General features: G+C 43.9%; 1 long non-coding RNA gene across 1 annotated transcript in view; it reads right to left on the minus strand.

The window, feature by feature from the left end:
• Gm31813 overlaps positions 1–25,682 on the minus strand; it is a 101,285-nt gene extending 75,603 nt beyond the window's left edge. Inside the window, exons 1-3 of the long non-coding RNA XR_001783797.2 lie at positions 25,518–25,682; positions 8,078–8,156; positions 5,323–5,399 (exon numbers count right to left, since the gene is read on the minus strand). This is a non-coding gene — a long non-coding RNA (predicted gene, 31813). The remainder of the gene's footprint in view (positions 1–5,322; positions 5,400–8,077; positions 8,157–25,517) is intronic.
• Positions 25,683–26,050: the final 368 nt, after the last annotated feature.

Below are 26,050 nucleotides of genomic sequence, written 5' to 3' on the forward strand. Positions count from 1 at the left end.
ATCTGAGGGCTCAGATGCATGTGAAGCCAGCCTAGGCAACAGTGTGAAGCCCTGACTCATAAACTAAGACACCAGGGCTGGCAAGATGGATCAGAAGGTAAAGATGCCTGCAACTAAGCTTGATGCTCTGAGTTCCATCTCTGGGACATACATGAAGAAGAAAACTGTCTTCCTCAGGTTATCTCTCCTCAGAGATGTACACATTTACAGACACATTGTGGCAGGTATACACACACACACACACACACACACACACACACACACACACTCGCCCTGGAGTGGGCTTTTGAAAATTCTAAACACACCCCAGTGAGACACTTCCTCCAATGAGGCCACAGCTCCTAATTCTTCTAATCCTCTCAAACAGTTCCACTCCCTGGTGATGAAACATTCAAATATATGATCCATAGGGGCCGTTCTCATCCATACCACCACTCCTCCTAACAAAAAAGGGAATCATTGTTGGAGGAGCCCTAAGGGCTCAGAAAATGATAGAGCTACCACAACATCCAACAACTAACATCGACTACAAGTACTTGATCTAGTAGGCTGGCTCTTTATTTGTTGATTCGGTTGGTTGGTTGGTTGGTTGGTTGGTTCATTTTGGAGTCAAGGGCTTGCTATGTACACCCGATTGGTTTTGCAGCCTCCTAAGTGCTGTGACCGTAGGTCTGCACCACCACTCTGGGCTTCCAACTTCTCAAAACATTTTACCTCAAACTTTTTTGGGGGGCGGTTCAAGACAGGGTTTCTCTGTATAGTCCTGGCTGTCCTGGAACTCACTTTGTAGACCAGGCTGACCTTGAACTCAGAAATCCACCTGTCTCTGCCTTCCAAGTGCTGGGATTAAAGACATGTGCCACCACCGCCTGGCTACCTCAAACTTTTTAAAAACTCTTATTTTTAAACCAATTCTCTCCTTCAAATCCCTGCTTCCTCCTCACCACCTCACATTGTCCCTTAGCAGATATTTTTTTCTAGATAATGGTCCTCATGTAGCTGACTGCTCATTCCCTCCCCCCCCCCCAAAAAATGTGTTTTATAATGTAGGCTGTATAAGGGATGAGTTGATCTATGCCTCTGCTTGCTTTCTTCGACCTATAAAGAAGTATCTCAGCCATCTCTTGTAAGACCACTGCACACATCATACTTCTCATTGGCAGCAGTGATCACCTACACAGTTTCTATCTTCATCAGTTTTTTCTCTCCCTCTGGAATATGACCTACAGGAAGGCGTTGATCTTATCAGGCTTGCTCACGCTTCCTTGGTGAGTTCACGGACTACTTTCTCTTTCATAACAGGCACAAGATAAGCTCTTTGCAGAGACTCATACAGCCAGAGAAAGAAGCATGGACGAAGGATTCATAAGTTAGTTACTCAAGTCACCGGAACATGTTGTCTCAGAAAGGCAGGTTCAGAAAACAGGTTGTCTAGACACCAAGTCTTCATTTCCATCTCCCTCTTATTCCTCCTTATCACCCATCAGGTATTTGCCTTCAAGCACATTCTATTGGAACTTCTAAAGTCTACCAAGGACTTTCTAAAAGACCCAAGAAAATTCAAGGCCTTGTGTATGCTTATCCTAAATGATTTAACAACAACATCAAAGGTGAAGAGGGGTCTGAGGCACTGCACTCTACTGGTTTTGTGTGTTTCTTAGTTTTTGAGCAGGTCTCTCAAGACGTAGTCCAGACTGACCTTGTACTCGCTAGGCAATTAAGAATGACCTTGAATTCCTAATCCTTCTGCCTCCACCTCCCAAGTTCTGGGAGCACAGATGTGTGCCACAGAGCCCAGTTTTATAAAGTGCTAGGAATACAGAACCCAGGCTTTTGTTGATGTTACATAAACACTCTACCCACCAAGTTACATCTCTATCACTCTACTCAGTTTTCCCATTATTTCCTGTCTATACTTTCCCAAATAACTGTTTTGTAACTATTTTCCTTGGTTGGTTGGTTGGTTGGTTGGTTGGTTGGTTGGTTGGTTGGTTGGTTGGTTAATCGGTTGGAAGACTGTCTCATGTAATCCAGACTGACCTCAAACTTTTACATAGCCCTGGATGGTCCTGAACCTTCCTTCTCTCCCTCCCAAGTACTGGGATTACAAGTGTGCATCACCATTTCTGATTTTTCCTTGTAGTTTCTTGGCTAGCCCCACCTTCTGTCCTTTGCAAATTGGAACATCACACTCAAGTCCTCATGCTTAATCTAGCTGTCTCGTATACCCTCATTGATCTGAACCATAGTCCTGTCTCAGGAGGACAACAGTTGCTTCCCAAGTGATCTCCCCACATTCATACTTTAGTCTGTTATTCACACTATAGCAGTCACGTAGTCCTTTGAAAATATAAGCCAAGACATGTCCTCTCTAGAATAAAGCCTTTCTGGATACTTTCCATCTCAGTTAAACCAAGCTAGAGCCCCAATGGTAGACTTTATGACCCCTGCCAGATCTGATGTCACTGTGCACACTCTGTCAGTCTCTTCTACTTTTAAACTTCTTCATGAACTTCTTGTCTTTGAGGCATCTGTTGCCTCTAGTTAGCTGTTCTCCAAGACATGAGCTTGTCTTGCTCCCTGTACCTGACAGCTATTGTCATAATAGTGCTGCCAAACTGAAATATTCCTTGTACCCTCTCAAGGAGACCTGTCTGTAGGAAATGTAGCCAGGTTTCCATACCTAGACCCTCTGAGGCTCTCTAATTTATTCTGATTTTTTTCCATAGTTAAGATTAATTTCTAATGTGCTAAGCAATGCTATCTTTTCATGTTCCTGTGAAATGCAGGGTCCATTCACCAATGTCTTTCCTGCCCCAAGAACTATTCTTGAAACTCATTAATTATTTTTGTGCATTAAATATGTACCAATTATCCGGGGCTGGAGGGTTGCGTGCAAAGGTGTGCATGTGGAGCCCAGAGTTAGCAACTATTTTCACAATGTAAGTTTATAATCTGGGACTCAAATTTTTGTCATGGGAGACTGGGCAGTCATCACTGCTGAGATGTCCCTTGAGAAAAAGAGAAGCTGTCTTTTTCAAAGCCTTGTATGGTATTTTTTTTTTCCTTTACAGAAAAAAATGAAGCGAAGCCTTTTACTCTTCCTCCCTCCCCGTCACCACCCCCTCTCTCATGTGTGTGGTATGTGTACCCATGCATTCCTCCCTCCTCCTCCCTCTCACATGTGTGTGGTATGTGTACCCATGAATTAGCAAAAACCAAAGGAAGATAGCAGATGACCTGATCTTTCTTTTTCCCCTGAGACAGGTTTTTCACTAATCCTGGAGCTAGACTGGCAGCCAGAAAACTCTATCTATCCTCCTGCTCTCACTCCACAGTGCTGGGGTTTGAGGCTTGACAGGCCACCCAAGGTTTATATGTGGATGCTTAAGATTCAAACCCAGGTGTTTTTTTTGCATAGAAAGTATTCTTTCCTGCTGAGCCACCTCCGAAGCCTGCCTTGTAACAGAGAAGTGAATATGCCTAAAATGGCTTTGACACATTCAAGGATGGAGTACAATATAGTCCAGTGGGCCAGAACCCAGTTGATGAGCCATAGACAGTGGTCCACTAAGCAAGAAGCTCAATTCTAGCCTCTCAATTCCAGCTGTATGAGCAGTTGCTAGCCTTGTCCATTGGCTTAGGATATTGTCTATTGTGATATGGGCTCACAGTATTCCAGAAGCAAAACAGAAAACTCAAACATCAGGAAAAAGACTCTGTCAGGCAGACTTTCTTCAGCTGAGTAGTCACTTGAGAGTATGCTATAGTCTTGATAATAACTCCCCTTGCATACACCGTCAAGCTTACAAAGGCTTGCACAATTATTACACCCAAGGGCTCAAAGACACAAAGTGATCTTGAAGGTCAGCTGAAGTGTCTAGCCTCTTCACTGCCTAAGAATAGAAAGAGCAGCCAGGCAGTGGTGGTGCACATCTTTAATGCCAGGCAGAGGCAGGTGGATCTCTGTGAGTTCGAGTTCCAAGAGACCCAGAGCTACACAGAGAATCCCTGCATAAAACACAACACTAATTGATTAATTAAAGTTTCAAAAACAAACAAAAATGCAAATAACACAGATCCTGAAATATCACTGAACAACTTCTCTAGTGAACTGCCTAAGACCATAGTTAAAATGCAACCTGGAACCCTGGTTTTTCTTCCTGCTAGGCCTGGTTGGCCTTAAAGTCGTAGCCAATCTTCCTACCTCTGCCTCATGAGAACTGGGATTCCAGACCTGTACTCCCACCTCCAGCAGGGCCATGCTGTATTGCCTAACAAAACTTACACTGGCCCTTAATCTTCCAGAGATGGGAGGTGAGTAGTGATGCTCCTGCTGGTCTTCTGTGTTCTTTTGAATCCATCAAATGGCTGCCTCTCTATTTTCTGAAAGCCACAGATGCACAGATACACACATGGAAGTACAGGTGCAGGGGGGACTTTCCCCAGTATCTTCTGATAGAATCAGAGACCATACTCTGTCTTCTCCAACCACACAGGCTTGAGAGAATATTTATAGGGTGATCAGGAGTTCCCCATTGGTGCCGCTAAACCTCTGCTTGCCCCAGAAAAGCTTTATTTCTATACAAATAGCTCTATCCATCTCACATGCCTGTCTCTCTTGGTAGTAACCCAATCTGAATGCCACAGCTCAAGCATAGCTCTTCCTATAAACATAGACGAGTTGCTTTGGTAGTTACCTTCTGCTTCCAGTCTCTATGTCTTTCTGTACGGGGGAAGAAATTAACTTCAGCAAAGACAGAGAAGGAAAGGGAAGAAAATGTTCCCAGGAGAAGCTGTTGGTCATGGCCCAGGGCTATAGCAAGCAGAGCTCCTTTCATCCTTTCTCTGTCAGGGGTCAGAAGCCTCTGCTGTACATGTGTTCCTCAAGGTTCCCCACAGAAATAGAATGTATATGGATGGAGACAATTATGTTAAGGAATTACCAGCTCTGTGACCATACATTAATGGATAAAAGTGTTGCTGCCAAGCCTGGTGACTCACATGGTAAGAAAAGAGACTCACCTCCTGCAGATAAATTGTCATTTATCTCCATGCAAGTGCTAGCTGTGTACTAACTTACACAAACACAAGAAGCCAATAAATACATAGAATGTTAAAAAAAAGAAACTGGCCAATGTAGTTAAGAGGCTGATGAGCCCACACTGTGCTGGTGGGCAGTACTAAAAAGGGTGGCATTGCAACCCAAGTACAGAAACTATCTGATAGTGAATTGTTGCTCAGGGAAGGTCAAGGCCTTCTGACCTTAGGGCAAGATCCTCCCACTTCATGGGGAACAATGCTGTTTGACTCAGAACTCACCTATTTAGGGCTGAGTGTGGAGATCAGTGGTACATCGCCTCCCTAGCATGTGTGAGGTCTTGTGTTTCACAACAGCACTGAAAGAAAACAACACATCCATTTAACATTAATTTTATCAAAGATATCTTTTCGAAAGCAGCCATAATCATGTCTGGCCAAATATCTGAGAGTTGGTTAGGGCAAGTTGAGGTATAAAACTGTTATAGTGGACAATATCATGGTTTTTACAACTAGGACTTGAAAAACTGGGTCCCAAAAAGTCTGTAGGTCTTAGTCAAGGTTACATGCTACTCACCCAGTCTGCTTAACCAGTTTGTGTGTGTGTGTGTGTGTGTGTGTGTGTGTGTGTGTGTGTGTGACAGAGAGACAGAGAGACAGAGACAGGAGAGAGAGAGAGAGACAGAGAGATGCATGCCAGTGAATAGAGTCAAATGTCATTCCTCAGGCACTTTGTTTTAGGAGACAAGGTACCTCACTGGCCTGGAACTCACCAAGGAGTAGAGCTCCCAACCACCTTGCCAGAATTGGGATGCTAAGCAAACAATGACTCCAGGCTTTGTCATATGAGCAGAAGGGATAGATTTAATTCTTTGTGTTTGAAGAGCTAGCTTTTCCTGGTCTGAACTACTCTGGGCTTCAGAAGTGGAGTCCTAATAGTGTCACGTTACAAGCCAGGGTGGAAATTTGTCTGTCACATCTAGCATTCCCACCATCTGGGATTTCTAAAGTGTGTTTCCCAACTACATCTTTTTCAGTTTGATAGGATGTAAATTTCTCCTTTTTTTTTTCTTCATCCACTAAGACCATTTTAAAACTCAATTCAAAGATTAAAAAGTCATATTAAGAAACTGACTTAAAACTATACAAACCCTTCCATATCAAAATGAGCATTGTATATAAAAACAACAACAACAAAACAAAACAAAAACCAAACCTACCCCAGGCAACAATATACTCAGGCATCACTCAAAACTCTATTGTGTCTCCTCTCCTTAAATTGCCTTCAGGGAGGGCCTGTATTTCTTGCTTTTCTGAAGGAGTTTTAATGTTGGCAAAAATCTCATTGTTTGATTTGATTTTTGGGAAACAGCCTGAAATCGTCTGGAGCCAGTGCTGAAGGAGGCATGTGATGAAGTTAACAAAATGTAAATTAAGAAAGGGGGTGGGGAGCTACGGAGATGGCTTGGTCAGTAAAGTGCTTCCTGCTTGAGCATGAAGACCTGATTTCAATTCCCAGAACCCAGAGAGAAAGCAAGGCATGGTTATGTGTGCTTATAAGCCAGGCTCTAGGAAAGGAGAGATGGATGGATCCCTGGGGCTCACTGGTAAGCTAGCCTCCTCTACTTAGGTAAGCTCTGGGTCAATAAGATGCCCTATCTCAAAATATAAGGCAGATATATTCTGACATGAAACATAGGGAATTGTCCTCTGGCCCCCACATGCACATACATACACACACATGAACACATGCATGCACACTCATACACATGCATGCACACACACACACACATACACACACATAATCACACATTCTCAGTACACCTGAATTTTCATGTGTTTGGTTTTGTTTTCCTAAGTGTCTATGTGTGCACGTTGTATACATATTAGTGTGTGAGAGGGTGCACCTGTGCACACAGAAGCTGGACGACAACCTCAGGTGCTATCTTCAGAAATGCTAGCCACTTTCTTTAAGATAGGGACTCTCATTAGTCTGGAGCTCAACAAATAGGTCAGACTGGCTGGCCCCTGAGTCTCAGGGCTTCTCCCCTCCATCTCCCTAGCTGTAATTCCAAGAGTAGTCCTCTTTACTGAGGAATTTATATGGATTAGGAAGATCAAATTAAAGTCTTTGCCCTTGCTAGGTAATCTGTCCACCAGCTGAGCCACTCCCTGAGCCTAGTGGCTTTCCTTATGTAGATAGAAAGGGAGCTTTAGAGATATGCCAGACTCATTATGAACAATGACAGGAAAGCCCGAACAACACCGAAGTCGGAGAAAGTTGCCGTTTAATGATTCCACAGGGCAGACAGTGACCTTTTAACAGCCCATCCTCCTGTTAATAACCATTCCACATGTGAAAGGTCTTAAAAAGGAAATTCATCATTTTTTTTGGTCACTAGAACCAGATTAAGAACATAGAAGACAGTACACCCTTTAGTCCCAGGATTTAGAGAAGTCAACACAGGGACTAAGCTGGAAGCTTCATCCCTACTGGCTAGTTTGTATGCTATCAGAAGATGGGGCACATAGGCTGCTGGAGGAGAATTGTCAGCAGCAGCATTACTCAACTGTGGACTCCACGTACAACAACCCAGCCAGGCAAGATGAGCCCACTGCCTCAGTAGTGGCAAGTCTTGTTATGGGAGTAACCGAACTCTCTCTGATTGGATTTGAAAACTCACATTTTATACTACAAAGCTAGTCAAAACTCATGATGACGGAGGTCGTGAGTCCTGGTATGGAAGCTACTGCTGTTGCTGTGCTAATTGGACACAATGTGACTGCCAAACCCTATTCTAAATAACTATGTGCATGCTCATAGCATAGTCTTGTTGTCACCCAAGTGACAAAAAAGCTTCTTTTTGCAGTGGTTAGCAGGTAACAACAGAAACTGGTAATATTGAGAATAACAAGTGTTCACCCTGAGTGAGACATCTATATCACCCCAGCCAAGCCTCAGAGAACACTAGGGAAGATGGAACAGAGAGAATGGAAGAGCTGGAGGAAGAGGTGTGAGGTGGGTTGGAAGGCTGACCTCTGGACTTCACAAGGGTGGTGCAGTGTGGAACTCACAGCAACTGTGATCATCTGTACTGAATTGGGCCTCTTGATATCTGAAAGGAGATGGGTCATACATTAATGGTTTGTGGAGGAGGGAGAAAATTTTTCTCTAGTGGTAGCCACTGGTAAGGAGTCTAGGTACCTATATAAACAACCCTAAGGAGACTCACTGGGTCATGAAGAAAAAGAAAAGACATGAAAACAGAAAGCGAGCTGTTGAGGAAGAGATTAAGGGGTAGTAGGAGAGAGCCACAAGAGCGGTAACAAGGGCAGTGAAATGATACAGAAGCTAAAGGCTCTGACCATTGGGCCTGACAGCCTGGGTTTCATCCCCAGGACCCACATGGCAAAAGTAGAGAACTGGCTCCAGCAAGCTGCTCTATGACCTCTATATGTATGCTGTGGCACATGACCAGCTCCCCAGCCCCCACCACACACACATACACACACACAGTCCCCCCCCACATACATAAATAACTAATAAAAACAACAGTTTGAGAAGAGAAGGTAAACAGGATGATATGTGGATATGATCAAAATATATTATGTACATATATGAAAATATCATTATAAAAACCATATGTATTTTTAACATATGCTAATAAATATGTTTAAAATTCATCAATACTTGCAAGACTGTGCTGTGGTGAAACACTCTCATGTAGTCTTTGATTCATGTCAGCCTCATAAAGATTGACAGAATGTTAAGTCTTATACTGCCTACAACTGCAGTCCAGATAATATTATAAATTTCCTTTTTTTCTCCAACCTGATGGTATAAAGAGATAATCAGTCAAGGAGTTGTTCTCTAAAGTTAAGTATTTCCCCTTTTTTGATGAACATCACTAAAATCCATGAAAGAAAATATCTCCCCCCCAAAGCAGATGAAACATCCTGTCTTTAATGTTAGCACCGAATGCCTTTCCATTACCCAGCTGTGTCTTTTAATGTCCCCTCATCACTCCCCTTACAAGTCACACAGGGAAGTCCCCTTAGACTCCACACATAATTAACTCTTGACAGAAATAAGCAGCCCCAGCCTGAGGCGTCCTTAAATTTCATTTAAGAAATTCCCATTTCTGAAGGGGAAGATTAGAGGAAGGGAACACAGGCCTGCCGTTCTCACAGCAGGCCCAGTGGCTGAATTTTACAGGGATTTATAAAACTGTCTCCAGCCAGTCACTGGTGCTTACTGTGCATCTGCTATGTGTAGGGTCCTGGATATGTATATGAGGAGGGAGCTGCAAAGTAGTGTGGAAGATGTGTAAATAGAGTCAAACCCTGCCCTTGCCTGGGGTCATTGCACATCCTAAATGGGATCTCTAAGTGAAGACTGAAGAGCTAGAGGAGACGATGAATGGGGGGGAGGGGGGAGGGAGGAGAAGGGGGAAGTCTGTCCAGTATGAACAGCAAGACTCCAGCAATAGATGTAAATAACATACAGTCAGGTCAAACACTGGTGAGGTGAGGGTCTCTCCCATACCAGGCTAAGGAGTGACCTGGGAGGCTGCAGAGAAAGCCTGGCCTGTAGTTTACCATCCCCTTGGGCAGCTGACTACTAATTTCCAGTACTGTTTGGGCCAGTCTTTACAATCCACCATGGGGATCTCTGTCTTTAAGGTGTGTGTATGACACTCGAATAATGAAAGGAAGACTGGAGTCAAGCGGATTAGCATAGGCATCCTCAGTAGTTATCCACTGTGAGCAAAGAAGAGCAAAACCTCTACTCTTGGCCAGTGCAGGTCACAGGGCATCCATGACAAAGTCCTTTGCCACACCCAACATCTCCACTGGCGCAGCCACTTTTCTGTAATGATGTGTATACCCACATTGCCCATTCTTTTTTCCTCCCAGCTGCACAGTAACTGCACATGGAGGACTATCCTCCATGTGTATTGCTGTTTAAGCTTTTTTTTTTTTTAATTAGTTTATTTAGTGAGGTGGAAGGGTGTGTGCACCTGTGTGTGGGGGGGGGGCGGGGGGGTTGAGGACATGCATGTGCCACAGTGTGCATGTGAAGTCAGACAACAACTTTTGAAAGTCATTGCTCACTTTTTACCTTTTTGAGATAGGTATCTCTTGATGCTTCTCTTGAGATGCTACTACAGGTTAACTGGCCCGTGAGCTTCAAGGCAAGTTTCTTGTCTCCACACATACACAGTGATGCACACTTGTTACCTAGGCTGGCCTTGAACTTAGTATGTAGCCAATGATAACCATGTGTGGCCTCCTGATTCTCACTCCTCTGTCTCCTAAGTAATGTGATGATAGACATGTTCCACCATGCCTGGTTCTTGTGGTAGGACTTGAACTCAGGGCTTTGTATGTGCCAGGCAAACACTCTGCCAAGTGAACCACATGACCCCAAGGCATCAACTCACAAGTTAGAAAAGGGAAATCTACAGAACTTTGTGCAGCCTACTGGAGATCAAATCATGTTATAAAGAGCAGCAACAGCAAAATCTCACTGTTGGGCAGTCAAGATCAGAATGATTAGCTACTGAGAATATTGGAGTTGAGGCAGGAGGCCAGATATTTTCACTCTCCTGTGACTGAAACCCACAACTAGGAATACATGGCACAATGTGACTTGGAATCCACACGTACTGATGCCCATGCCCACGTCACGAAATAGTTGCCTAAGCAATGTTAACCCTTCATAGGCACAGTACCTTCAACTGTTTCTTTCCTGCTTGGTTTAATGAGATTCTATTTCTGTTGTAATGTTGTAATGATGTATTTCACTGCATGGAATTTGGAGAACACTGCTTTAGGTTACAGTGGTGGGCTGGCCACTCAGCTTGCCCCAAGCTGGGTTTCCCTGCCTGCCTGCCTGCATGCCTTCCTGGCTGCCAGCCTGCCTGAGAAAGTGTGGAAACACTGAGTCAGAGATGCCTCCCCAATCCAGAAGCCACAGTTTGCCTTGTGCTGCATAACTGTTCCATGTCCACCCAAACAACCCTGCATATCTTACTTCCACATTAACTTCTAGTGGGAGGTTTTCCGAACAATACAACCCTATCTGCAAGACAGTCTAACAGGTAGTTAGCTTTCTGGCACCCAAAAGCTGTCAGGGTTTAGAAGAACGGATGTATGACAAAATGGGCTGTTAGGACATAAGGCCTGGTTGGAGGGAAGAGGTCACGGGGGATGGATCCTGGGGGACCACGGCTTATCCCAGCTTGTGTGTTCACTCAATGCCACATAGTTTCTCTCTCTCTCTCTCTCTCTCTCTCTCTCTCTCTCTCTCTCTCTCTCTCCTAAGTCTTTCTCTCCTGTCTTTCACAAGATGGGCAGCCTTCTTCCATTGTGTCCTTGTCTTGTCAAACACTAACCAATGCAGCCAGACAACTACAAAGTCTCTAAAAATAGCCAAAATAAGCACTTTCTCTTTTTAAATTGTTAGAGTCAGAGGCAAGCAAAAGTTAAGCTCCTTCTTCAAATTACCCATTTCATCTTCCAAAAAACCCTGTCCCTCAAGGCCACCTTGTTCTCTCTTCTTTACTGAGACCAATCTTAAGGCCCAGGCTTTTCCTGGTGTAGCTGCACTAGTGGAGGTTAACTTTCAGAAAATCTTAGCCAAATTGGGTGTAAATAATGTAAGGTTTTGTAAAACTGTTTGATTACCTCTAACAGGGTGTGTGTGTGTGGGTGGGGGTGTGTGTGGGGGGGGTGTAGGAAAATGTTTACAATTGCAGCTTGAATGTGGTGGCATCACAGAAATTTGACTTATCAGAGTTCACAAACCATTTGCAAAACTTATCAAGCATCGTTTGTGTCAGGGATTGTTACAGATCCTAAAGTTAGATAATTATCTTGAGATTCCTGATTTTAAAAAAAACGTACTTCCCCTTCACTGGGCTGGGTGTGGATGGGGGCTTATTTAGTCACAGGCTTCCAGAGAGAACAGGAGGTCGAAGCTTTGGAGGAGACTGGAATCTTCCAGGGACTTCAGGGTGTGGCCCTTAAACTGATTTGAAGAATTAAGGGAAGAAAACAACACAGGCATTCTAAGGTAGGGAGAGGCAGCACAGGAGCCCGGGGACATACAGCAAGACAGCAAGGTGAGGCACTCTGGCTGGTCTCAGACGGCTGAATGAAAGTCACCAGAAGAAACAGAAAGCTAGAGAAATGGCTCAGTCCTAGAGCATGCCTGTCTGCCAGTCCCAGAGCATGCGTGCCTGCCATAGATATCCAGACAAACATAATCAGGGTTGATTTCAAATTGTGTCCTAGCTACCTCTTCTCTTCCATTGTTCCTCAGGTTTTGAGAGTAGATTCCACGGATCTAATACTACATCTCATCCTCACTTACTAAACATCTGTGCTCAGCATTGTTAAGTAGAGTGTGGAGCTGGGATCAAATATGGTGATAATTCATGATTCAAATCTCACCCACGGAAACTTCTGCAATGAGGTCATTTACAACAGCACTAGTGTAGGGGGGGGGGGGTGATTTTAGGGGATTTAAGAAGACACATATCTACCTACAGTTTATAAAATTCTTCCTTTGGGTTGGAAGGATGGTCCAGTTGGCAGTTGGTCAAGTTCCTAGCAATCATGAGGACCTGAGTTCAGATCACTGGAACCCATGCAAAACTGATGTGTTGTTGTTGTTGTTGTTGTTTTGAAGAGCATGGTTTTTAATCTCAGCACTGGGAAGGCAGAGACAGGAAGAAGCCTGGAGCTCACTAACCAGCCAGCCGTGTGGAGTCGATGAGTGCTAGGTTTGAAGTGCGGGAAGGAGAGGAAGGCCTGACTGAATGGCGTCCCAAGTAAACGTGTTCCTCTGACATGGGCACTGCCACCGCCATTTCAAAGACTCCAATGCCTCAGAACCATGAGAAAAATCACAAAGCAATGCTCCTCCCACGTGAGGCCACAGGAAAGGCAAAGCCTTCTTGTTGTCAGTGTGTGGATATTGACAAGGTGTGCAGAAAATGTCCATCCTAGACTTCCTGTGCCAGATATGTATAACCTGGAGACTATTCTCCTACAGAGACAGCTTCTGCCAGGACTGGTAAACCCTGCCTCCTGTTCGGCTGTATGTGATAACCCCACTTCCCTATTTAACTTTATACCAACATGCCAAGCTGCTCAATGCTGCAGGTTCTCCATCAGAGAGCCAAGCGTACCCAATGCATCTCCCGGTGTCTGTTTATCTTTAGTTCAGTCCCTTACCACCCAAGTCAGCTCTATCCCTGACACCGTTCAAAGGGCTTGGCAGCAGAGAGTGATCAAAGAAGGCAAACAGTCTTTCTGTTCTGTTTTGTTTTGTTTTGTTTTGTTTGTTTGTTTGTGACAGGATCTCTCTCTGTAGCCCTGGCTGTCCTGGGATTCACTATGTAGACCAGGCTGGCCTCGAACTCAGAAATCTGCCTGCCTCTACATCCCAGGTGCTGGGATTAAAGGCGTGTGCCACCATGCTCAGCTCATGATACTGTATCTAGACTTCAGGCCTCCATTCACACACACACATGACAGAGGTGGGGAGGGAGGGAGGGAGGGAGGGAGGGAGGGAGGGAGGGAGGGAGGGAGAGAGAGAGAGAGAGAGAGAGAGAGAGAGAGAGAGACTCATTCTCTTAAGCACATCCCCAAGTCATCAATGAGTGATGCACCTGTCAGTAACAAATGTTCTTTATGTTGACTTCACAATTTGTGAAGTTGTAAACTGTCCCTTACAAAGAAATGTTCTAAGGCTGGTCTTTTATATTAGTGTGTAATTAGGCTGACTTCTGAAGCCAAACCACTTAGAAACTTACTGCCAGCACTAGCATAGATAGCAGGGTAATATTCATTTATATCCTTTGCACAGTAATCTGATAGCTGACTATGCTTTGGTCATTCTCGTAAGACTAGCTGGGGAATGAAATCAATCAGAGTACATGAATTACAAGGAAAGTGCTGTTGGTGTCAATTACCTACACTCTCTGAATGTAAGTCTTCTAATTCCTGTTAAATCGGTAATGTTACTAATCCTGCCCTGTTGTTTTAAATAGGGCTGCAGCTGCAGCTGCTGGGCATTGGAAGAGGGCAGGCCAATGCAAATAGTTAAGAGTCTCACCAGCTAGCAGTAAGTGGAAGGTCCACCCTGGCATCTACAAAAGGCTGAATTGTTTCTTTTTGTACAGGGGCTCCCCATGCCCTCCTTAAATCAGTTCTCTGTGTTGCAAACACAGGCGGCTGAATGTGGGCGTCCCATCACCATAGAAGTTCCCAGCTTGCCCCTAGATAATGACCCTGAGTTGGAACAGGAAGTCCTGGCTGCACTTTCCCTTCTAATCTCCCCACCCCCAGTATTCATGACTGCATTTCAATGACTCATAATTTCCAAGTATGATCAGCATGCGAACAGGAAAGACTCGGTCACCAGGCAGAGCACCAGACTGAAGAGCCGGCCAAGACCTCACCAAAATCAGTCAGCACTGATGGCAGCCGGGACATCATGATAGCAACAATTCAAAAACCTAGAGCACAGGAACAGCCTTTAAACTGCACCTGGGCAGTGCTGTTGCTTCTTCAACACGCCAAGCATGTGTCTTCCTTGCCTTACAGCACACTGAAGGATGCTCAGGGCACTAAGCATGCCACTCTTCCTTCTCTCACACCAAACTGAAGGGAGCTGGGGCACCAAGCATGCCCCCAATTCACACCACACTAACTGTGGGAGCGTCAACGACATAGCTTTAGGCAATTGGTTAACTTTCTAGTCTCCAAAAAGAATAAAGTCTTTTCCGGAAAACTCTCAGTGAATAATGCTGCAGGATTCACACTGGCCAGGAATGTATCATGGGGATGCTGACAGAGTTGCCACGAGTCTTGGGGTTTCCTACACCCGGAGACCAGCTTCCATTTTACAGGCTGTTCTGGGCCTCCTGCCATTATGAAGCAAGCTCTCAAGCAGCTCTCTTTCACTGTTGAACCAGACTCAAACAGGAAACAACTCCACCCTTCCACTTTCGTGGGTAAAATCTCATTTTCTTTAACTAAAAAAAAGAAAAACAAAAAACAAAAAAACAAAAAAACCCCCACAACTTACTTGATGGGTTAGATCGGGAGTAAGACAGAGAGAGAACACAAAGTTGGGTGGGTAGAGAGGTGGAGATGGATCAGGAGGAGTTGAGGGAAGTTAAGGGAATATTATAAAACCATATCAAAGAATTAATAAAATGTTAATGCAACTTTGTGTCCTAATCTTTTTTTTTTTTTTTTTTTTTTTTTCCGAGACAGGGTTTCTCTGTATAGCTCTGGCTATCCTGGAACTCACTTTGTAGACCAGGCTGGTCTCGAACTCAGAAATCCGCCTGCCCTCTGCCTCCCAAGTGCTGGGATTAAAAGCATGCACCACCATGCCCAGCTGTCCTAATCTTTTAAATATTTACATTCTTGTAGGTGTCAACATCTTTCGATTTTAAAGCTACCAACAGTTCACTGAATCCATTCTTTATTGTCTCAATCACACAGAATAGATGGATGAAAGGGACCCTGTGACAAAGGGTAACTATGCTTTTATCAGTTCAACCTCTCAAACAAATCAAAGAGAGATTCTTTTATTAAAAAAAATATATGTGTGTATGTATATATGTGTAGTATGAGAGAGACTGTACCCATAACATTGTATATGTGTGGAAGTCAGAAGACAACTTTCAATAGTCTGTGTTCTTCTTCCACCATGGGTTCCTGAGATGATACTCAAATCATCAGGTTTTTGAGGCAAGTTTTTACCCATGGAGCCATCTCACTAGCCCAACAGCAAAAGAGTGATATCCTAAAGATACTCAATGAACTAGTGAGAAGTTCAAAGTCAGGTCCTAGAGTTAGTTATAGCCACTTGGTCAGTTCCTCATAGACATTCTTGGGAAAGCTTTTGCTAGTGCTTGGGATTTCAATGTAAAAACGGGTGAGTAGGTAGATGATGAATGGATGGATACATGGATGCTTGAATGATGGATGGATAAATAAGTGGGTATAGGGGAAATAGATGATGACGATAGATAGATAGATAGATAGATAGATAGATAGATAGATAGATAGATAATGGGTCATGAATGGATAGGTTGTTTATGGGTAGGTCATGGATGGGTAGATGGATGGATGGACAGATAAATAAGAGAGTGGAAAAAATTCAGCCAAAATTAAGTCCTGTGCAATTAATCATTATGAGACCACGTAGGCCCAAAGATTAAATCCAAAGAAACTGTCAGTTCAGATTTCCTAAGTTTGGATTGTGAAAGACCACGGGACTTTTTTCTTAACTCCCAATTGGGTGTGGGGCAAAATGTGAAGATTTAAAGACCTTGGAAAACAAAAAACTCATGCAGAAACTGAGTCACAGAAAGAACAAGAACATTAAACAGTTCTTTAACAGTCAACTTGAGCTGAAATAACTGTGGCCAGAATCCCTGAAACGTTCCTCAGAAGCGCCAGGTAAGCGGCATCTCTTCTGTGCAAGAGCCTCTGAGGTTCTTGTGCGGGTTAATTATCTATTTCCAATCTCGGTGACTGTAAATGGAGTCAGAGAGTTTGTGTGTTAGGAAATTCTACATCATATCTTGTGATAGCAGCAGAAGAAATGAACTTGGGATAAAAAGCTTTTCAGATACAAATAGTACAGCAAACTCTTGAGGAATGCCAGGTGTGTTCACATTGTGGCACTATTATTAGCCAAGACTCTCACTGTTTTCCTAACTGCAGTCAGGTGCAAAGAAAAAAGGACACCAAAATCTTCTATTTACCTAGAGCATAGTCTTTCACTCAGGAATCAAGTTATTTCCTGTTTCAATTTTTTTTTTAAGTGCCTGTTTTTGTAAAATGGCCTTTCCATAAATATATCTTATCAGGGAATGCTCTAAGATTCTTCCAACATTAGAAATGAAACTGTTCTGGTTGATGCCTCGAAGGCTTTTTGAGTGGGAAGAACACAAAGCAAAAACCTTCAGAGAATTGAACACACTAAATATGTTACTGAAGATTATTCTGGTTGTTGCTGGTATTTCATCCTTTTCTTCAGAGCTATAAAGTGCAAGGCATTCACAATTTCCCACAGAGTGAGCAGGTCTCAGTGTCTGGGTTGTTGCTTGAGCTAAGGAAGAAAGAGGAAATGGTGGGTGTGGGGAGCGAGGAAGCAGGGCCTAGTTTTTCTGAGCTTTGCACAGAGTCCTCCTGCCGTTGGCCTTCCCCACAGTGAGCCAGAAATAAGAGAATACATTTGTATAAATTATGAGCATTGAGAATGTAGCTCAGCATAGAGCACTTTCCTAGCATGCATCCTTAGCATGCTGTTTGTTTTTAAAAGCTTGATAACTATGAACTAACATTTAATTGTGAGTGACATGGTGTCTTAGTCAGGGTTTCTATTCCCCCACAAACATCATGACCAAGAAGCAAGTTGGGGAGGAAAGGGTTTATTCGGCTTACACTTCCATACTGCTGTTCACCACCAAGGAAGTCAAGACTGGAACTCAAGCAGGTCAGGAAACAGGAGCTGATGCAGAGGCCACGGAGGGATGTTCTTTACTGGCTTGCTTCCCCTGGCTTGCTCAGCCTGCTCTCTTATAGAACCAAGATTAGCAGCCCAGAGATGGTCCCACCCACAAGGGGCCTTTCCCCCTTGATCACTAATTGAGAAAATGCCTCACAGTTGGATCTCATGGAGGCATTTCCTCAACTGAAGCTCCTTTTTCTGTGATAACTCCAGCTGTGTCAAGTTGAAACAAAACTAGCCAGTGCAATTGACCCCTTGTCACCTTGACACACAAACACATCACTAGTAAGCCTCAACACTTACAATCTTATTCATCCCCAGGATCTAAACAACTTTAAAAGTCCCATAGTCTTTTTTTTTTTTTTTTTTCTTTTTTTCTTTTGTTTTTGAGACAGGGTTTCTCTGTGTAGCCCTGGCTGTCCTGGAACTCACTCTGTAGACCAGGCTGGCCTTGAACTCAGAAATCCACCTGCCTCTGCCTCTACCTCCCGAGTGCTGGGATTAAAGGCGTGCGCCACCACACCCAGCGTCCCACAGTCTTTACATACTAAAAGTCAATCCTTTTAAAATGTCCAATATCTTTTAAAATCCAAAGTCTTTTTACAGTTAAAAGTCTCTTAACTGTGGGCTCCACTAAAATATTTTCTTCCTTCAAGAGGGAAAAATATCAGAGCACAGTCACAATCAAAAGCAAAAATTAAACTCCAACTGTCCAATGTCTGGGATCCAGCTCACGATCTTCTGGGCTCCTCCAAGGGTATTGTGTCCAGCCAGCAGATCACATGTCTGGGTTCTAGCCTGGAAAGGCATTTGGAAACCTGGAAGAGAAGAAGGAGCTAGGCGGTGCAAGAGAAAGATGCAGCTAAGACAGTCATCCTGATCAAAGCTCAATTTTACTATTCTGACACTCAGTTATGATGGAGGGAGAGGGGCCCGATTCCCACCAAATAATCCTGTCATCCAGTAGCAGGGTGACCACGTGTATGGCTCCAGAACAGCAAAGCGGCAGGTTCCAGCTGTGGGCTTGGCAGGAACGATTGAACGGCAAGCTCCACCCCTGAGCCAACAGGTTTCAGGCTGGGGGTTGGGGAGATTACACAAGGGCTTGGGTCACTACTCCAGCCATGCTCTTTGTCGTCCTCTAGGCTCCAGATGCCTGTACTCCACTGCTGCTGCTGCTCTTGGTGGTCATCTCATGGTACTGGCATCTCCAAAACACTGCATGACCCCTTCAGCCCTGGGCCATCAATTGCAACTGAGGCTGCACTTTCACCAATGGCCTTCCATGGCCTCTCACAGTGCCAAGCCTCAGCTGCTCTGCGTGACCCCTTCATGCCTTCAAAACCAGTACCACCTGGATGACCCTTACACCCCAAGTCCTGCTGCAGCAGGAGTACAACCTTGGCTATCTCTGGAACACAGCCACTTTGTGGTTTCAGAAAACACTTCCCAGAAGATGTCACCTCAATGATGCTGGTCTCTTCTTAATCACCGCTAATTTCTTAGCTCCAGCTAACCAGCATCAATAGTCCCAGTAATGCAAAGGTTTTGCTTTAATAGTTCTGGTATCTTGTTAATCCCAGCTGATTTTTCAGCCCCAGCTAACCAGAACTACAGAATCTTCACAATCAAAACAGCAATGGCCCTGAAAAGAGTCTTAAATTTTCCCTCTGAAGTTTCACAAGCCAGACCTCCATCTTCTGCACTGTTCTCAACATTATCTTCCAAGCTCCTACACAACATCTGGCTGAGCTCTTAACAACGAATGGATCTTCAAGCTCAAAGTTCCAAAGTCCTTCCACAATCCTCCCCAAAACATGGTCAGGTTTTCACAGGAATACCCCACTATGCTGGTACCAACTTCTGTATTAGTCAGGGTTCTCTAGAGTCACAGAACTTATGGATAGTCTCTATATAGTAAAGGAATTTATTGATGACTTACAGTCTGCAGTCCAATTCCCAATAATGGTCAGTCGCAGCTGTAAATGGAAGTCCAAGGATCTAGCAGTTACTCAGTCCCACACAGCAAGCAGGCGAAGGAGCGAGAGCAAGACTCCCTTCTTCCAATGTCCTTATATGGTCTCCAGCAAAAGGTGTAGCCCAGATTAAATGTGTGTTCCACCATAACTTTAATCCCAGATGATCTTGAACTCGGAGAACTCTCTGTCTTAATCTTCTGGAATCCATAGCCACTATGCCTCAAGATCTCCATACCAAGATCCAGATCAGAAACTTCTATCTCCTAGCCTCCAGGGTCACTGGTGAGCCTTCCAATTCTGGATTGTAGTTCATTCCAAATATAGTCAAGTTGACAACCAGGAATAGCCACTACACATGGTAAGTCCTACGCTGGGCACTCTGTAAACAAGCTTCTTCGAACTTTAGAGCTAGGTGCTATGCTTGTTCTCATTTTATAAGTGGGGGCTCTGAGAGATAAGGAAGCCTGCCCAGGCTGAGGATGACAGAGTTAAGGCAATAACCCAAGCAGTACGATTGCCACACTAACAGCCTGTTGGAGGCAGTGGCAGTCTTTTTCAGTGTAGGAGGGGTGTGCTTCTGGAGCCGTTGGTGACTTTTGCTCTAGTGATGCACTTTACAGTTTGAAAAGTCAAATGATGTCACTTAGCACAGTGCAAGCTGTTCAAACTAGCTTCTGGACCTCAAGGGAGTCAAGATTTGCTCACTGTTTGGGTCCCTAGTCATGAGATCACAGGAGCACTCCTCTTTAGAGCCCTTGAAGACCCAACCTACGGATACCCAGGATCCTAAGCCCAGAAAAGTGCTTGTGGGGGTTGGCCAGGGAGACATGTTTACATTGATTGGCCCAAATACAATCACATGGGCACATACGTGTCATCTATCTGCATCCTCAAATGGAACAGAGAACTGAAACCCTGGGGATTGATAGCAGCATTAGCTTCAGGGATAAACTCCTTTAGTGGGATTTTTATTGAATTCCTTATTTCTCTGATACCCAACACTTTATTTATTTATTATTATTATTATTTTAGAATGCTTTAAGGAATACTGTCTGAAGATTCCCCCAAATCATCGTTCTTCAGTTATTTTAGACAGTGCACCCTGTACCAAAATGTGTCACTCTTCTCTCTCAAGCTGCCTCGGGAACACCACTCCAATATCTACTCATGTGGCATTAGTTTTGAGGCACTTAAAAAAAAATTCTATGAATCTATCACTCCACCCAATGTCTACTGAGAGGAGGTAGCACTGACTTTTCTTGTTGCTATGACAAAATATTCAGCGAAAGCAGCTTAACGAAGGGCAGTTTTTTCTGGCTCCTGATCCAAGGGCTCCAAGTGCACTGAGGCAGGGAAGGCCTGGGGGGAGCATGAGGCAGTCCTTCACATTTAGGCCTCTGTCAGGAAGTGTGGATGCCAGAGTTTAGCTGGCTTCCTCCTTTTTATTCAGTCAGGTCCTTCTACCTGTGGGAATCCAAATTCACGGGGTGGGTCTTTCCATCTCAGGCAATCTAATCTAGAAATCCTCTCAGATTAGGCCCAGAGGTTTGCCTTCTAGGTGATCCTAGAGCCAGTCAAGTAGACAGGCAATACTAACAGCAACAGAGAAGAAACTTCTCTCAGGTCTTAGCCTAAGAACCAAGCTTCTTTTGAGTTAAATTTTCTTTTTAAAAATCATTCTATATACTGGATTATTGACCCATGTCCTATTTCCAATTTTGCTTATGCCATTAGGAGTCTCAGAGCCCCTGTTCTCTAGACATAGAGCACGGTCTGTCCAATGTTTTGTAATTTTCCTATCAGAAGCAATGTTCCTCTCACTCTAACTGTTCCTCTTATTTCTTTTGTAGTTTTCACATTTTAGGAAGGGAACTTCAAGACCATTGTGATTTAAGATGAGAAACCATAATCACCCCAGGTACCTGGAAGGCCAACTGGTAATTTAATAATATGTGGGACTTGAAGTAGAAACTGAACTGGACTTTAGTTACAGGGGCTATTCAGAGAGACGAATGTGACAGATGTTCTGCAGCAGGCTCAGTGTCCCCTGCCCAGGAAGCTGTGTGAATAGCTACCCCTCTCAGGTCCATAGTATTTCTGGTGACTTTGTTACATCTTAGAGGTGAAAATGCTGAATGTCACAGATATAATTAAAATGCCCTCTTAGACTCTTTTCTTACAGAGGAGCTTTGAACACACAGAACTAGAGGGAATCGTTCAGAAATTAGCCATGGGGTCACATTGAAGATCAACTGTGACCATGTAACATAGTGGCATCAGTGACTCAGGCCACTCTGCCAGCTTTTACGTATGACACTGAATCATAGGACTGCATCATCTCTTCTCATAAAATCAACCTGCAATAAATATTTCATACACATGAAAACAATTGTAAACTCCAAGAGTTTTGGTTAGTGGGTTGTTTGTTTGTGGCACTCTACACTGTAGCCCAGGCTAGCCTTGAACTTTGTAAATAGCCAAAGCTGAACATGAGCTTCTGGTCCGCCTACATTCACTGTCTAAGGCCCAGGATTACAGGAATGTGTACCATACCAGATTCATGCAGTGCTGGAGATCAAACCTGGATCTTCTGCATACTAGAGAAACAGGCACTCTACAGTCTAAGCTATAGCCTCAGGCTTCCCCAAAGGTTTTTAGCAATAAAGAGTTGTGTTTAGACAAAGAGCTGGAAGGTGACCTACACAATCCAGGCTAGCACTGGAGATGCTCAGAAACCCCTGTGATCAAAGAAAGCTGCTGATCTCTCCACTTTGAAGAGCAGATCATTTTCACTATATGAAGGTGGAAATTTGTATAGATGGGATGCGTTAATATTAGTGGGAATTGGCTGCGGCCCCTGGACAGTTAATCCACCTCTTGCTTTCAGGAATCTGACCCACCCTAAGAACACAGCAGTAGATTTTCCAAGAGCAGGCTGGACGAGAGTAGGTTGGCTGCACCAGTAAGCGACTAAAAAGTCTTTGTCAGCCTGGCTGAAGCCAAGAACCATCTCAATTTCCTGATTGCCTAAGTCAACATGCCCAACTCACAGAACCTCCCAACCGTAGCAAGGGAGGGACTGAGCCCGCCACGTTGAGGCTTTGCTTATAGTTCATAAACCGCTGCTAAAAATGTATTTTATGGTGAAACAGGAGATTAGCTAATCTACCTGGTTAACAAAAAGCCACCCTCAAATGTTTCCTGTGTACACTGTGAAACCTTGAGGTGACAGAGAAGTTCCCCATGCCCCCCAGTGTCCCTCCCATCTCCCCCATCCTGACTTTATCTGAGACAAGTTACAGGCAGACTGCCATTGTCTAATGGTTCTTGGTTCCTGCTTCCAGATTAAATCTGCTTGGAAAAAGAAAAAAAAAACTAACTAAAAAATATTTAAATTTTGTTGTGTGATTTTGTTATTTCTGGAAGAAGTTTAGTTTTGTTTTGTTTTTACATTGAGTGGATGGTTTCATTTTGTGTGAGAACCGCATGTATACTCCAGAAACAAGCAACAACAAAAAAACCTATCAAGCAAAACAAGCAAACAAGCAAACCAAAATCAGCCTAGTTCTGCCTAGCAACTGGCCACTGAAGCAACTAAGGACACAGACACCTGGGACTGGACTCAGACACATGACAGGAAGCAGGCTTCTCCTGGGCTTCACACACTGAAGTACCATGTAGATGTTTTCTTAACTCACAGTCAATGCCATTAGAATTCTTTTCAGACTTCCTTTACGAGACCATTTTGGTTTTCGGTTCGGTTTGACTTTTCTTTTTAGGGTAAAAGCATGGGAATTTCCCAACTGCAATGTTCCACCTCAGACCTCATACTGTCTTCTTTCTCTTCTCGTTCTGTTTGCTAAGCAGACCATGGGGGAGGCACATCTCCGTTATCTGGTAGCCTTTGGGTAAGGACTGAGAAAACGTTGACAAGCAACTATTCCAGGCAAACAGAGTCTGGAATCGTGAGAACACCTATATTCACGCATAACGAACTAATATAGCACTAGTCTAAAACATCTCCAGGTTTAGAGCTGTGATTTTACTCTTTGCTGTGTGGTGCCTATGTTTGTAGTGTTCACATTACATGTTCTCAGTCACTCTCCATGTTCCGCTTTGAAACAGGGTCTTTCACTATGTCTTGAGCTCTCTGAATCAGCTAGAACGGTTGGCCTATGGATCTTAATGTGAGAAAGTTTTTTGCTAACAAGAGCTCATACTCTTTGAGCTTCCCCCTTCCCTTTCGTGCCAATGAGCCAACTGAGTCATATTGTGAAATCAAGCTTGCACCAGTGGAATGAGACACAGTCACCTCCTGTATTAGAGATAAAAATCAGAGGTCACTTGGCCATGTGTGTGTTTTCTAGCCCCGTCTGGGTTCTGGCATGCCCTTTGTACACAAAGTTCCTCGCCACGTTGAGTTTGCTTTGTTTGTGTGTGCCATTGTTTGACATCATGATTATTCTTTTCCTGTCTTAACTCTCCAGTACTTGCTTTTATACGTGTTCTGAGGACCAAACTCAGGTTGTTAGGCTTGCAAGGCAAGCACGCTACTGACAGAGCCTTCTGCCTCAGCCTTGAAGCTGCATTTGGATATTGCTTAGTCTCTGATATAGAGGACTCTGTGCTGAATCTTTCCATGATAAACTGCTGTCTTGCCTGACCTCTCCCTTCATCGTTTTCCTAGTGAATTTGTTGTCATATGTTTAATTAGGGAAGACTTAAACACTCCAAACTTAGTTCTGACAGAAGACTTGCCCCTCCCCCAACAGCACAAGGTTGCGCCTCCTCGGTTTTCTTTGTGCATGAAAATGTCAAAGCAATACCGAACAAGAGTACTAAATTGTATAAATCCTGCATGTAGTTAATTCACATACTGTTCACACAACAAAGCAAACAGCATTTCAAAACAGAGAAAGTTAAAACCACAGCTTCCTGAGTCCTGTTTACAGATCTCATTAGTTAAGCCAGAGCCCATCTCTCTTGACAGTTCCTGTTAGATTTGTGTCCATGACACGACACAGAAGTTCTGGGTTGCTTAAAATACAAACCAAACCTTGACTTCCAGCCTCATAGCTGCTTGGGGAGGGAACAGTTAATTTGAGTGCCTGATCTCTAACTAGACTCTGAGGCCAAAGATTAAGAGGCAAGATTTCAGTGAAAATGTTTAGATGACACATACCACACAGCTGGAGAGAGGAACTGAGGAACTGGAGAATTTGAATTATGTGTGCATGTAATCAAGAACAATAAATGTTTCTGTGTCCAGGAATAATAATTCCTCACTTGTGGATAAGCAAGCTGTTCATACAGTATTCGCCTGGATTCTCTCCCTGAACCGCAAACAACAGGGTGCAAAGGACTGTCACTTTGCTAGCCTACTTCAGAGGTGAGAGCCAAAAGGCTCAGGGGAAAGGGTCAATCCCCTAGTAGTTTTTCTTAACAGTCTCTTCATCCTCAAATCCTGTAAATAAGGGCTTCGCCCACTTAACCAACTTTCTGTAGGAACCCTGCTACTTACTCTGAAACACAAAGACAAACTGCTCTGGTTAAGAAAATTGTAACAATGGTTACATTGTTTCTCTCCCCTTTTTGGCTTGGATTCTTTTTTCCACTCTTCCCCATTGCTTTTGTGACTCACATTGTGTTAAAAATAAAAGGAAAGTTGAAACCAGGTGTGGAGTGACCAGAGGGTAGACATTCACCCTGGGACTCCCCTGCTCTTTGATTGGAAGTTCTGACAAGAGGAACAATTGTGTCACTGTGACCAATGCAATGCCATCTTATTTTCCTGAAAACATTTGTCCTTGCTTCAAGTAGCTTAGAGGTTAGAATGAAGGGCTGGCAGGCAGGATTTGTGGTGGCTATTATTAGAATTGCCACAGTTTTATCATACAGGGTTAGCCTGAAGTGGCATGGGTTATTGGAGAGGGGATGTGACTGGAACTGACCTGTTGGTGAATGAGAGATGATGCATTCCAGGATGGTACATCAGCCACTCTCAAGGGCCAGATCTCAAGGGCTAGCATGATGGAGAGCGAATGATTCTCTCATCTGCAGGGAAATGGCAGAAGAAACCACTAGACCATTTTCTACAACTTCCCACAGTGGAGGCAGAGCCCTTCAAGAGATTTAAGTGTAATTATATCTTCATTAAAATATATAAAATATTTAAAGAATAAAAAAAATTTTTTTAAAAAAGCATAAAACAAAGAAAAGAGGTTTAAGCAAAGCTGGAAGAAGAGGTTGAAGTTTTGTTTTCCAGTTGGGCTTCCAAGCCAGTGTACCGAGTCAGAAGTTCTCACATCGTACATGTGCAGGAGAGCAGAGGTCGGAGGCCGGCCTGCGGGAGTCTGAAATAGGCTAGCAAAGTGGCAGTCCCTTGCACCCTGTTCTCTTCTACTATGTGGCTTCTGGGAATCAGACTCAGATTGTTAGGCAAGAAGAACCTTTATCTGGTGACCTCATTGCTGGCATTCTCACG

The sequence above is a fragment of the Mus musculus genome, chromosome 3 (genome assembly GCF_000001635.26).
Source record: "Mus musculus strain C57BL/6J chromosome 3, GRCm38.p6 C57BL/6J".
NCBI classification, from domain to species: Eukaryota; Metazoa; Chordata; class Mammalia; order Rodentia; family Muridae; genus Mus; species Mus musculus.